Genomic DNA, 14,921 nt, shown 5'->3' on the forward strand with positions numbered 1-14,921 from the left:
CATTCAACAAAAGATTTAGTGAATGCTGGTAACATTACCTCTAGTTCTCAAAGAACCAAGATGATTGCGCTAAGCAAGTTGCTGTGTAAATATCAAGAATTATCAGGGATGCCTGGGTGGCATCCAACTCCAGCTCAGGTGCTCAGGTCATGATCTCACGGTTTGTGAGTTTGAGCCCTGCATTGGGTTCTGTGTTGCTGGTTCAGAGCCTGGAGCCTGCTTTGGACTCTGTGTCTCCCTCTCTCTTTTCTCTTCCCCCACTCATGCTCTGTCTGCCTCTCTTCAAAAATAAATAAACGTTAAAAAATTTTTAAAAAAGAAATACCAGGCAAGTTGACCCATGAACTAAGAATATTTTTGTGGCTGCGGATTTATATATTCCATCTTAAATGTCATGTGTCTGGTCCCCAGGGGATAAAACTCTTGATGGTATTCATACAAAGCTTGAAGGAAGTGAGAGGAGCCAATAGGAAAGAATGCTTATTATATATCTGCTAGGTTCTCATTAGTAGTATATGCCCTTCACAAGTATTACTGTGTTGAAGAATGCTGTTTTTTAAACCTATTTCCTTTTCTTCTCAAGCAGAGTTGACTGCCTTTCCAGCCTTCACGGTACTTAGGTGTGACCATGTGACTCGATTCTAACCACTGGAATGTGAGCAGAAGCAATTTGTTCCATTTCCATGCCTACCTCATGAAAACCTCTTGAGGTCCTCCATGTTCCTTTGTCCTTCCAGATAACTGGGGTGGAAATAGTTTCCAGGAAACCGTGGACACATGACTGCAGATAGCAGAGCTGTGAGATGGAAGGAAAAAGACTGACTCTTTGAATCAACTTTTGGAGAAAACATATCTGACAATCAGGATCATCCATTTTGCAGTGTATGTGAATAAGAAATAAACTATCAATGTTGAGTCATTATGCAAGTTTCCATCTGATTGTTACAGCAGTAAGCATTACATAAACACAATTATTTAATCCTTACAGAAAAGTTTTTTATTTTAACTGGGTTTATCCCCATTTTAGAGATTTGAAAAACTGAAGTTCAGATAGCAATAACTAGCCTAGGGGAGCCTGGTGGCTTAGTTGGTTAAGCATCTGACTCTTGGTTTCAGCTCAGGTCATGATCTCACAGCTTTGAGGGTCCAAGCCCCACATGGGGCTCCGCACTGGCAGTGCAGAGCCTGCTTTGAATTCTCTCACTCCCTCTTTGCCCCCCACCTCCACCGCTCTGACTGTTTCTCTCAAAATAAATAAATAAACTTTTTAAAAAAACCAGCCCAAGTATTCATAGCTAATAAAATTCAAACATGAGTCAAACTCACAGAGTAGCCCTATTTTGACCTCATAGTGGAGGAAAAGAATAATAATAGAACTACATGATGGCTCTTAAATATTCTCCATGCACACACTTCATTGGTAGCAAGTCAACTGACCAAATCTGATATCAATGGAGTCAAGAAGTATTACCCTCAAACAGAAAAAGGTAAAAAAAATAACCACAGCCTCACTCTTGGAAACTAAAAGCTAAGAGATATGTTATAAGGATGTTTTGACAAAGTTAGGAGAAAATAAATTATAACCAAATTATGCAAAAAGAAAAGAACTAAAATATCAATGAGATGATGCACTCTCCTTGATCACCACCCCCAAGAAAGTAATAATGCTACAAACGTAATTAAAAGATATGACTGAATCCAACTTGCACGTTTGAGCAGAAATTAGATTTCTGAATCATCTTGGTGACTATCTAAAGCACACAAGACACACACACCCACATAGATAGTTTAAACCACAGCTTGAAGAACAACTCTTATCCTCACAGATTACTGTGCATAAAGACAAGTGTGCCAAATATATGTTTGCTGATTGATAAAGGTGAAAAAAAGAAAAGAAAAAAGAAATACAATGAGAAAAACTGCACAATTCTGCTCATGAAGCCAGAGACACAGAAGTCATGACTCAGTTCTGGCAGGTAACATTCCCTATTCATTTCCTTATCTCATATTCCTACCTATATTTTAAAGAAAATTACTTTTTAAAAGCATGATGAAGCTGTCTCAAGTTATTAGTGCCTTATTAGTGTATTAAATCAGACAAATTGATCCAAATATTTCATCTCAAATATTTAATCCAATTTTCAGTCAATAATGGACAAACATGGAAGAGGCATTATCTAACTCTGATTAACTCACCTCTGTTGCTTTATAAAACAAATTAGTCTGAGCATCTCTATCTTATCTGAAATCACCTTATACATTCTAGTCTTGTTGAATATTTGATAAATGGATGATTAAATGAATGGACTGGAAATTCTATGCTTCCCAGCATGATTTCACTTATGTATTTAATACTTAGGAAGTTCTAACATTAAGACTCCGTGTCTTTTATTTTATTCTTTGTCACCCAGTAGAGAAGACCAAGATGACACATGTACAGTGAAAATAGCAGTGAGCCAGAATTAAGACTTAACTTCTAAGTGGGAACAAACAAGAAATAAACTGACAACGGAATGGACAAAATAGTCAAATTTACCAACCATTTGCAGAACATCTGTTGATTTAGTGCAGTTGTATTTTTAATGTTTATTTATTGAGACAAAAAAAAAGAATGTGCATGTGCAGGGGATGGGCAGAGAAACTGGGATAGAGAGAATCCAAAGTAGGTTCTTATACCATAAGCACAGAGCCCGACATGGGGCTCAATCTCATGAACTGTGAGACTGCGAGATCATGACCTGAGCGGAAGTCAAAAGCCAGACACTCAACCAACTGAGCCACCCAGACTCCCCAGTGCAATTGTATTTTTAATGTTGGTATTCACCATTAGACCTATGCTCTACGAGAGCAAGATCCAGGTCTGTTTTAGTTATTGTATCCTTAAAACTTAGCACAGAAGCTACCACAAAAGGAGCTCAAGAAGACTCACCAAGATGAATGAATATTAAAATGGCTCTATGATTGATTATTTCACATAAATTATCTTTGTTAATCTTCAGAACACCCCTGGGGCTGGGTTTTGCTGCCAGTTTTACTAATGAGGGAACTGAGACTAGAGAAGTAAGACCAAGTTCCCATAACTAATAAGGAATAGAATCTAAAAGAAAAATGTTAGTAGGTAAATACATAATTTATTCTTTCCAGAATAAGTGCTGGATAATTCAGTGAAAGCAGTTTCCTGGGTTGGTTAAGTTGGAGGGCAAGATAAAGGACAAAAAAATTGCTTTATGTACATAAAATGGAACCAAATATTCAGTGGCTTTTTCCGGGATGAACAAAAGAAACTAACACAAAATAGAATAAATGGCAAATGAGATTACAAACATATTTATCAGAACTAAGAATGTATATTATGACTAACGATAGAATACAGAGCTCCTGATAATGTCAGAAATGATGGGAATAAGATAATTAAATGTAGAAATACAAACTTCATAATTAAAGTGCATTTCTTTGGTCAAAGAGCAAATGCTTGTCTCAGAAATGTCACATGTATAAACCAATTGCAACACACCAGTCAAGTACAAGACAAGACCCCTTAATTCTTATGTGTCTAGACCCGATTTTTCCATTATATTACATCATTTCTCTGGTTTGTGTGTACCTTCTTGGTTATATTAGTCAGGATGAGGGTTTGATAGTTGCCTCAAAATGATAACAAGATAAATAAAATGAGAAGGAAAGAATGAAATAGTTGTTTTGCCTTTACTATAGAAACTCCTTTCCGGATTATCAAAATGATCCATAGAATAATGTTGTTTTTTTATTTTTTTAATATTTTTATTTATTTTTAAGAGAGAGAGAGAGAGAGAAAGAGAGAGAAAGAGACAGCATAAGCAGGGGAGCGTCAGAGAGAGAAGGGGTCACAGGATCTGAAGATAGGCTGCAGGCTCTGAGCTGTCAGCACAGAGCCCGATGCGGGGCTCGAACCCACGAACCATGAGGTCATGACCTGAACCGAAGTCGGACGCTTAACTGACTGAATCACCCAGGTGCCCCAAGAATGTTCTTCTTTATGGATAAGTTCTAACTAATAAATGATAAAATTAGAGTAGACCCCCTTTTGCAACCCTAATGAAATCATGAATCTTGACAAGAATCAGCAATGGCTCCTAAAACCAATAGGTAAAGGGCTGCTGGGAAAATTATAATAGATGGATCAGCTGACAACAACTACACTCACTGATCAGTTATCACACAAAAAAGATAACCAGGTACCACGAGCCTTCTGATGTGATCCAAGAAGAAATATATTGTACCACTAATCAAATGGTCTTTCCACAAAAGCAAACATGAGTCTGATCAAGGCTCTAGGTCTCCCTGTTCTTTCACAGAAAATCCAAGGGATGAGAGGAACATGGTAAATGACACCTCCTAGAATGCAATCCAGCTAAATCCAGGACATAGGAAATTCTAGAAACAAGTGACTTGTTTTCTTCAACAAGTAAAGAGCAAGTGAAAAAAAGGGGAAAACAATAGGAAGAAGGAGCTGTTATTTGGAAATCTTGGTGTTCTCTTTAAGCATATAAAGAGACATATATCATGCATGTGGACCTTGTTTGGAACCTGATTCAAAAGATACCAACTGTAAACAGACCTTTGTGACACAGTTGGGGAAATTTAGATGCTGAGTGCACATTTAGTGATATTAAAAAATTGTTGTTAATTTGGAGAATGTAATGATGCTAAAAATAGTCCTTATTTTTTTATAATGCCTACGGAATTCTAACATAACACAATAAGCTATCTGAAGTTAGCTTCCACATAATCTGTTAGGGCAATATAAGAGGTACAATTGAAATAAAATTAGCCATATTCTGGTGATTCTTGGAACTGGATGATCAGTTTGTATAGTATTCTCTCTTCTGTTTTGTTTTATTTTTTAAGTTTTTATTTTATTTATTTTGAGAGAAAGAGAGAGTAAGCGCAGGGGTGGGACAGAGAGAAAGAGAGAGAGAGTCGCAAGCAGGCTCTGCCCTGTCAGTGCAGAGCCCCAGCTGGGGTTAGAACTCACAAACCATAAGATCATGCCTGAGCCGAAATCGAGTGGGACGTTTAACTAACTGAGCCCTCCAGGCACCCCTCTCTCCTCTGTTTGTATTTTACATTTTCCATAATGAAGATAAGGAGCAGCGGAATCACCTGACAGAGTACTGAAAATCTGCTATCCCCTTATCATAAAATGAACTTCCAACACATTGTGAGGAGCAAGGTGTTGCATCGTAGTAATGGGTAAAGTCCCCATCCCTAGAAATCTAGACATAGATTCATGGACGATATGGCCGGAAGAGCAAAAGAAATTTCTTTCTGGAGTAATGTTCTACTACACTGTTAGAGACTCTCTTGTTTCTGATACACTGGCAGATTCTGGCTTTGTGAGAACCTTGTCTCCCAGCTGAAAAGCTTCCACTTGTTGCTGGAGGTGGGGGAGAGGAAGTAGCCACTCCCTCTGCCACAGCCCCATGACCTGCTGTCACCCACAAGCCTGCACAACAGTAGGAAACCAAACACTGTAAATCCATAGCAACCACCTCCATGCCATCCAGACCTGTGGGATGCGCTAGGAAACATGTGTTAATAATGGTTATGATGATTCACTACCAATCTGGCAGGGTTTCACACTGCCCGCCTCACCCAGTTCTGCACGGAGTTCCAGAGACTTCAACAGGATCAATGTGAAGAAAAAGATACCCTTAATAATTTGGCCTGTGTTTTTCCAAGAAAGCCTATTGTAGTGTGACTGGCAATGTAGTTTAGTTTTAAAACGCTTTTTTCCTTTAGAGAAAGGCAGCTGAGCACATGTTCACATTCTCCATTTGCAGGAGAGAGAATCAGTTAGAAATGGGCAGCCAGTTTGGCCTCTATTGTCAGTCAGGGCTTCCTTTTGTGCAACCCGCACAACAGAAATATTTCTTTCAATTTGGCAAACACTTGAATGCTAAATATAGCTGCAAACAGCCTTTGAGAGACTAGCAATCCAAGTATCAGGGGATATCTAATATGGTATGTCATAGAGTTAGAAAGGAAATCATAGGAAATGGGTTGTTTTGGATCAAGAATTATAAAAATCTCTGGAGTGCCTGGGTGGCTGAGTTGGTTAAGCTCCAACTTTGGCTCAGGTCATGATCTCATGGTTCATGGATTCGAGCCCTGCCTCAGGCTCTGTACTGACAGCTGTAGCCTGCTTTGGATTCTGCGTCTCCCTCTCTCTCTGACCCTCCCGCCCCCCATCACTCTGTCTTTCTTTCTCCCAAAAATAAATAAACATTAAAAATTTAAAGAAAAGAATTATGAAAATCTGAAGAACACCTACCAGATTCAAGAATTCTTAGGTTGGCAGTTAAATAGGAGATGAAGAAGTCACAAAGAAAAAATCTGAAATTTGTTCCTCTGGTTATATATTAAGTGGTATTTTTTTCTGGGTGGAAACATTTACAAAATAGGATTGATGAGTTATTTCGAGAGAAATATTGTGTGACATTCTGTTATATTATAACTGTATATAACATTTGGGCTTTCAAAGTCAAAGCCACACTGATATGGGGCCAGACCACTACTAAATAGTAAAAATACAATCAGAAATTCAAATATATGTCTATTTGCTCTTAATATATACATGAAAATAGCATTAAGCCACTATAAGAACTGCCTTTAATAGCGACTTAATTGCACTGGAGCACCACGGCAGCCGCCAGGCCCCACAACCCTGGTGCGGACTTCTCAAACTACGATCTTTGAGCTTCCCTAGTTGTAAAGACTCTCGATAACCAGCCCCTCTCGTTTTCGGTGGTTTGGGGAAGGATTTTTCTTGTATAATATTCTGTGTGCTGCTTGATAGCTCTCTCACTCTCATGCTCTCTTTCTCTTTCTCTTTCCCATCTCCATAAGGGCTTCCTCCCCTCTGCAGCACCCATGATCCTTTTTGCCCCCAAATAACATCTCCACACCTGTGGGAGCTGCCAGAAGAACAAAGATCAGCCACCTGCAGGCAGGGCAGTGTTGATCACTTCCAGCTCAGCGCCGGAGACAGGCTGGGCTTTCTTACCAGCCCCTCAGGCACTGTGCTAAAACTTCAGTTTGGTTCCTCCTTTACCCTAGCCTTTATCACTTGACCCTGTTTCCTAGCAACCAACCTAGGTCAGCTGCCTTGCTTCCCACCTTGAACCCTTTATAAGATGTTTGTGTTCTCTCAATAAAGAGAGGCTTGATCAGAGACTTTGTCTCGCCTCCATTCTCTGTGCTCCCTGCCCTACCCTATTTTCACTCCCTCCCTCAGGAACCCGCATTGACTGACCTGCCGGGCGGGGCACTCATCTACTATTTCCACAAGATGGCCTTATCTCTCCCTCTAGATGTGCTCAGATTGACTTCTTGGGTGTTCAGAATGGTCTTGTATTTATCTAGCTGTGTTCCAGGGATGAGGCGAGCATAGGGTCTTCCTACAACTCCACCATCTTAACAAAGCAGGAAAGAATATCCAAGGGAAAAATATAGTCTCTTCAACAAATGGTGCTGGGAAAACTAGACATCAACATGCAGAAGAATGGAACTGGGCCACTTTTTTACATCATACACAAAAATAAGTTCAAAATGGATGGCAGACCTAAATGTGAGACAGGAAACCACCACAATCCTAGAGGAAAACATGGGCAGCAACTTCTTTGACATCAGCCATACCAAGTTCTTACTAGACACATCTCCAGAGGCAAGAGAAGCAAAAGCAAATGTGAACTATTGGGACTTCACCAAAAATAAAATCTTTCCGACAGTGAAGGAAACAATCAGCAGAACTAAAGTCAGCCTACCAAATGGGAGAAGATATTTGCAAATGAAATATCTGATAAATGGTTAGTATCCAAAATCTATAATGAACATATCAAACTCAATACCTGAAAAAATTATACAGTGAAGAAATGGACAGAAGGTATGAATAGATATGTTTCCAAAGAAAATACCCAGATGGGTAACAGACACATGAAAAGATGCTCAATATCACTCATAATCAGGAAAACACAAATCAAAACCACAATGAGATACCACCTCACACTTGTCAGAATGGCTCAAATTAACAATCAGGAAATTACAGGTGTTGGTGAGGATGCACAGAAAAGGGAACCTTTTTACACTGTTGGTGGGAATAAAAACTGGTACAGCCACTTTGGAAAACAGTATGGAGGCTCCTCAGAAAGTTATAAATAGAACTACCCTATGATTCAGCGATTTTCATTGCCCCCAAAGGATACAAAAATACTGATTCCAAGGATCACATGCATCCCAGTGTTTATAGCAGCATTATCAACAATAGCCAACTTATGGAAAGAGGCCAAGTGTCCATTGACTGATAAATGGATAAATAAATATCTATATATAGATAGATACTAGAATATTACACAGCCATAAAAAGAATAAAACCTTGCCATTTGCAATGATGTGGATGGAGCTAGGATGTATTATGCTAAGCAAAATAAGTCAGTCAGAGAAAGACAAATATATGATTTCACTCATAAGTGGAAGTTAAGAAATGAAGCAGATAAACACGGGATGGGGGGAAGAGAGAGAGGCAAACCATAAAGCAGACTCTCCACTATAGAGAACAAACTGAGGGCTGTGGGAGGGGAGGGCAGCAGGGGATGAATTAAATGAGTAATGGCTATTAAGAACACTAGTTGTGATGAGCACTGGGTGTTGTATGTAAGTGATGAATCACTACATTCTACTCCTGAAACTAATATTACACTATATGTTAACCAAGTAGAATTTAAATAAAAAAAGAAAAAAATAATTCCAAAGACACACTTGGAAATTGAGATTTGCCATCAAACCCTAGAAACTACAATTTGCTTGATTCTGGAAGAATAGTATCTCAAACTGAAAACTTGGCCAGGAAATTAGAAACTAACAGAATAAATTCTATACTGACAGTCAAGGGACTGGCCTCTAGCCCTGATCTAACTGCATATTAGTGTGAGACTAAACTAGGCAATTAGCATTTCTGAGCCTCTATTCTGTTACATATAATATAAGAGATTTGTCCTTTCTGCTTCCAAAACCTTGTGTAAACTAATAAATTAAAAACATTGTAAAACTATAGAATACTAGTTTAAAAAATTTTGAAGTAGAAAGGTGACCACCTAAAAAGATGATTATCTGTTACAAGATTTCTGAAAGAAACTAATTGCTGGATTGGGACACTGTATTTGATGTTAAGTTTCCCCAGGAGAATAATTTTTTGAAAAAGAACAAATTCATCAGCACAAATAGCCTCATCCCTGGAAATAAATTTGAATAGGAATTAATTCATCTCCTGACACTAGTAGGGAATTTGGCTAACATTGTAAAAATTTGTCATTTAATCAATCACAGCTTTATAAATGGCATAGAAATGTCACTCAAATGCATACTTCAATTACAAACTCTCTCAATAAAGACAGATCAAAACATAAAAGGATAGTAGGATGGGATACTATGGCTTAGACATGCTGTTCTCTGATGACTTCACCAAAGGATGGAAAGAACTCTTTCTCAAATATCAGAGGTCTTAAGAGAACTTTATGCAAAGCAGCTCTGTCATCAGTATAAATTGTTTTCTCTAGCTTCATGTGTATTGCATCCAGACTGTGGTCTTAGCTGAGGTTCAAAACATATGCTTTAGATATCAGAGAGATGGAGGTAAAATATTCATTTGGTTGTGGAAAATGACTGGTGTTTTGCCTAAGTAGGAGGCTAACCTTCTCTGCACCTACAGTGATAGACACCTCTTAACTTGAGCTAATTAAAAAAGGATTTGAGAACTTTCCAAGCGCCCACTCATGTTAATTGTATAATACAGAACACCTGCACATGCAGAAACATAAAGGGATCTTTTTATTTTAGGGACATAACCCTTGATCGGTGATATTTGTCATTGCTCTTTGCAACTGTCATTTATATTTAGACTTTGAGGTCTTTTGTCATATTAACTAATTTTTATTTTTGTAAGACAAAATATACCATCCTTTTCCTTTATGCTCTGTTTGTCTCATTTTCTTCCATGTTCCCTATTTTCTTTAATATTTTCTTTTTTTAATTTCGATCTATCTAGAATTTATTTTAATGAGTGATATAAGGAATAGATCTAATTTTTGTTTTCTTCCAGTCAGATTGCCAATTTTGAAAGCATCTTTATTGTATAAACCTGGATTGGGATTTTATTTTAAATGTAGGAAAGAACATAATGTACTGAATTTTTTTTTTAATTTTTATGTAATTGGTATTAAGTTGTTCCCTAGGAGAATTACTGGCCAACAGATCTCAATGCTTCCTGAAACTTATTCTACTTAGACAATTAAATTATGTCTCAAGCTTAATGATTATTATCTTTATGCTTATTATAATCTAAGATCCTTAAATACAGAAACCATACCTCATTGATTCTATATCCCACCATAATTCATGGATTACTTCACATATATTAGGTATTCAATAATACTTTTCTAAATTAATACTATGGTAGTGGAGTATGTATCCAATTTATCCAAGAGACTTATGGATATCTTGAAAAGAAAAGGGTCTCGAGCTTTACTGTCATCATTGAAGACTCATTTTGCTGTACATGAAAACATGTCTACAAATTGCAGTTAACAGGAAAATTCTCACAGGTTTAGTGTAATTATAATACTTGAAGGAAGGAAGCCACAACATAATTGATCATGATAGCAAATTAGGAAATAGCTAATTGTTACAAATACTGTTGATGATATATCCAACAGTCAGGCCGTTTCTTCCTTGATAATAAATCAGACTTTTGTTTGGGGCTTCATTCCCTTATGTGTTAGGTCAATTCTCAAGAGGTGAATTATGACTGTTGTCATAATCATGACCTTACATGAAGTCTCATTTCCCTTGATAGTGATTTGCTCAGGCATGGGCATATGACCCAATTCTGGTTGATGAAATCTACAGGCAAATCTCCTGTAGGATTCTTAGAAAAGTTTTCTCTGACAATAGCAGGAAATAAAACAGGTGAGACCCTCTTCTTTTCTCTGGTTGTTGTTGATCTGTCTTGTAATCACAGATTGCTAATAGATTAAAAAGACCTCGGTTCTTAGGGATATTGTTGAGCCACTAAGTCAACCAACCCTGGAACTTGTGCTATTTCCAGACTTAATCATTACATGGAGAATTAAACCCTTTATGTTTAAGTGGGATACTTGTGGTTGGATTTTCTTTACTTACATTTGAAAACCACTATAACTACTACATACTGAGTAGCAAATAAGACTTTGGACCAAAGGCCAGCTTCTCTATCCATTACTTTTTATTTTGAGAATGAAATAAATTTTTATTTAGTTTCTTTTATCTTGTTTTATTCCATACAACTAAAACTAAACCAAATTTGACACAAACCCCAATGTTTGTAGCAGTGTTCTCAACAATAGTCAAATTATGGAAAGAACCCAAATGTTCATCAACTGATAAATAGATTAAGAATATGTGGTGTGTGTGTGTGTGTGTGTGTGTGTGTATATATATATATATACACACACACACACACACACATATACATACAATGGAATACAACTCGGTGATGAAGAAGAATGAAGTCTTGTCATTTGCAACAACATGGATGGAAATGGAAGGTATTCTGCTAAAAAGGAAATTAGTCTGAAAAAGATATCACATGATTTTATTCACATGTGGAATGTGAGAAACTGAACAGATTATCATAGAGGAAGGAAAGAAATATATAAGATAAAAACAGAAAGGAAGGCAAACCATAAGACACTCTTAAATACAGAGAACAAATTGAGGGTTGATGGGGGTGGAGGTAGGAAAAATGAGTGATGGGCTTTAAGGAGGGCACTTTTCAAGATAAGCACTGGGTCTTATATATAAGTGATGAATCACTGGATTCTATTCCTGAAGCCAAGACTACACTGTATGTTAACTAACTTGAGAGTAAAAAAATAATAATGATAAAAATAAATAAATAATACTCAAAGGTAAAAAAAAAAAGAGTTGAACAATTTTTCACCAACATCTAAAATAAAAACCAAGGACCTTTCTTTGATTATGGAATCAATGATTGGAGTTCCACATCAATATTGTGGGTGACCATATAATCTATTCTCAAAGTAGAAAGAGAAAGTGAAGAGACTACTAATTAAAATTATATAATTTTCTGAAGTATTATTGACTGATAAATGGTTTTATTTAAAAACTGTTCTCAATTAAACGTCTTGCTAAAAATGTATGCACATGTGTATTAAAACAGATGTTTAAAATCTTTATATTAATAATATGAATATTTTAGAATAAAATAAGCAGAATAATTAAGTAGTATTGATATGCATTCACATACTTTAATCAGTTTCTTAACCATATCTTTCTAATCCTGGGTCACTGGAATTCTTCTGATGCAGTTTTTCTTTTAAAAAATGTTTATTTATCTTGAGAGAGAGAGATCACGAGTGGGGAAGGAGCAGAGAGAGAGGGCTCAAATGGGGGTTAGATCTCATGACTATATGAGACCATGATCTGAGCCTAAATCAGGACTCAGACATTCAACACATTGAGCCACCCAAATGCCCCTGATGTAATTTTTCTTACATGCTTTCATTAGTTTGTTTTTGGTGGCTGTTGTTTTCCCCCCAAAAAATTGCCTGAAATCATTTTCAAAATAGTATTTTATAGTCAATAAATTTTAAAATCTTGACACCTTCAGAGAAGAGATGCCTCAATCAGTTGTGTCTGACTCTGGTTTCTGCTCAGGTCATGATCTTGCAGTTTGTGAGTTTAGCACCACATCAGACTCTGTGCTGACAGCTCAGAACCTGGAGCCTGCATGGGATTCTTTCTCTCTCTCTCTCTCCCTCTGTCCCTCCCCTGCTTGCTCTTTCTCTTTCTTAAAAATAAACAAAAAAATTTTTGTATATTGACACCTTTAATGAATTTTTCTGTATAGAATTAACATCTTTTTAAATAAGAAAATATTCTTACTACAGATAGTAATCTTTTCACTTAGAAATGTATAAATATTTCAACCCAATATGTTTAGAGTATTGCCTTTTTGCATACTTTAGGGCACCTTTCTTCAGCAAATTCTTTTGACAAAAACAAAACTTATCCAACGATCCATCTCTGTTTACTGCACATGCACCCCGCACACCAGAGAAGAGGCCATGGCAGAAGCTTCCAGTACCAAACAAAATTCCAACCCATTCTGATTTACTTTAAGGCAAATATTAATGCTTCATTTCAGGGAAAATGCTAAATTGGGTGTGGGATACTGGATCTCCAACCATAAAACAAAGAGCTACAGACAATCCAGGCTGTACAGCCGCCTACCTGTAATGCAGTGTCTATGATTTCCACTTTGAGGTTTTCGAAGCAAAGCAACAAGTACTTGCTAAGTTATCTAATTTTTTTCGGAATTCTTAAACTGTAAATTTATCTTACGATTTTCTTCAGTGTCTTTTCCCATCTCAATCTATTACCTAATTCAGCAAATTACTTTAGCATGTCTTTCCACAGTATTAAGTTCAGTTTTCATATAAACAACTACTGTTTATTACATTCTTATTACACTCTTGTAGATTTTCATAATTTTAACTAAAGTATGGAAATTAAAAACATAAGTTTGACCAGCATAAGCAGGTTTGGGATCAAATGTAATACTCATGGTCATCATTGTAGAATCCAAATAGCAAAAGCCTCTTCTTTGAGAAAGGAAATACAAAATATGATAGGAAGTAGTATTAGTCTCCCCTTTAAAAAGAGAAATAGGGGGCACCTGCATGGCTCAGTTGGTTAAGCCTCCAACTTCGACTCAGGTCATGATCTCACATTCATGAGTTCAAGCCCCGCATCGGGCTCCATGCTGACAGCTCAGAGCCTGGAGCATGCTTCTGATTCTGTCTCCCTCTCTCTCTGTCTCTCCCTGCTCATGCTCTCTCTCTCTCTGTCTCAAAAATAAATAAAGAATTAAAAATTTAAAAAAAGAAGAGAAATAGCTTTAAAGAGAAATTATAAAGCAATCATCAGATTGTTTTTCAGGAGTAGTAAAACAAATTGCCCTTGCTTGAAAATATTCACTATCTTGTGTTGTACAAAACATCTAATTTGTTAGGCTAAGACTGAAGGTTCTGATACAGATTATGTTTTGTTCTATTCTTTTGAGTATCATACTCTTAATATTTCCTGACATTGAACTTCTAAGGAGAGAAAAGTCTTCAAATACATTTATTTTATTTTAAAATATAAACAGTCCTAGTTTTAGATATGTTTTAAGTTTTGTAAAATTACGTAAATTGTATATCCAATCAGCATGACTAGTAGGGAAAAACGAAAATAGTGATGAACTTTTGCTCACAACTACTTAAAATGAGAATAAATTGGCAGGGAAATAACTAGGTGTTTTTTAATTTCTTTCCTGCTTTACTCTGGGTCTTCTATTTTCTAAAAATATATAATTTCAATGTAATATCCATGAGTCCATATTGATATGAATAGACTATTGAATAAATAAGAGAGAACAGAAAAATCTCTCATGCAGAAGAATTTCAGATAATTTATATAGATACTCTGCTCTCAAGGACATGTAGTAGGTCAACCTCCATAGTGTTAAGTCATGTTGATAATAGGTATCTTGATATGATGCAATGAAAATGGCACTTTACCTCTGTGATCTTCCTCCAAAAACTGTAAGTTCAGTCTAATCTTAACTAAAACAGTTTGGAAAAGTTTTAATTTTCAGTGACAACAAAATCACCTTAATAATAATCTCCTCAAGGTACCTGAGCAATTCAGTTGATCAAGCATCCAACTTCAGTTCAGGTCATGATCTCACAGTTCATGGGTTTGAGACCCACTGACAGCTCAGAGCCTAGAGCCTGCCTTGGATTCTGTCTCCCCCTCTCTCTCTCTGCCCCTCCCCTGCTCAC

This window comes from Suricata suricatta, chromosome 1 (genome assembly GCF_006229205.1).
Source record: "Suricata suricatta isolate VVHF042 chromosome 1, meerkat_22Aug2017_6uvM2_HiC, whole genome shotgun sequence".
NCBI lineage: Eukaryota > Metazoa > Chordata > Mammalia > Carnivora > Herpestidae > Suricata > Suricata suricatta.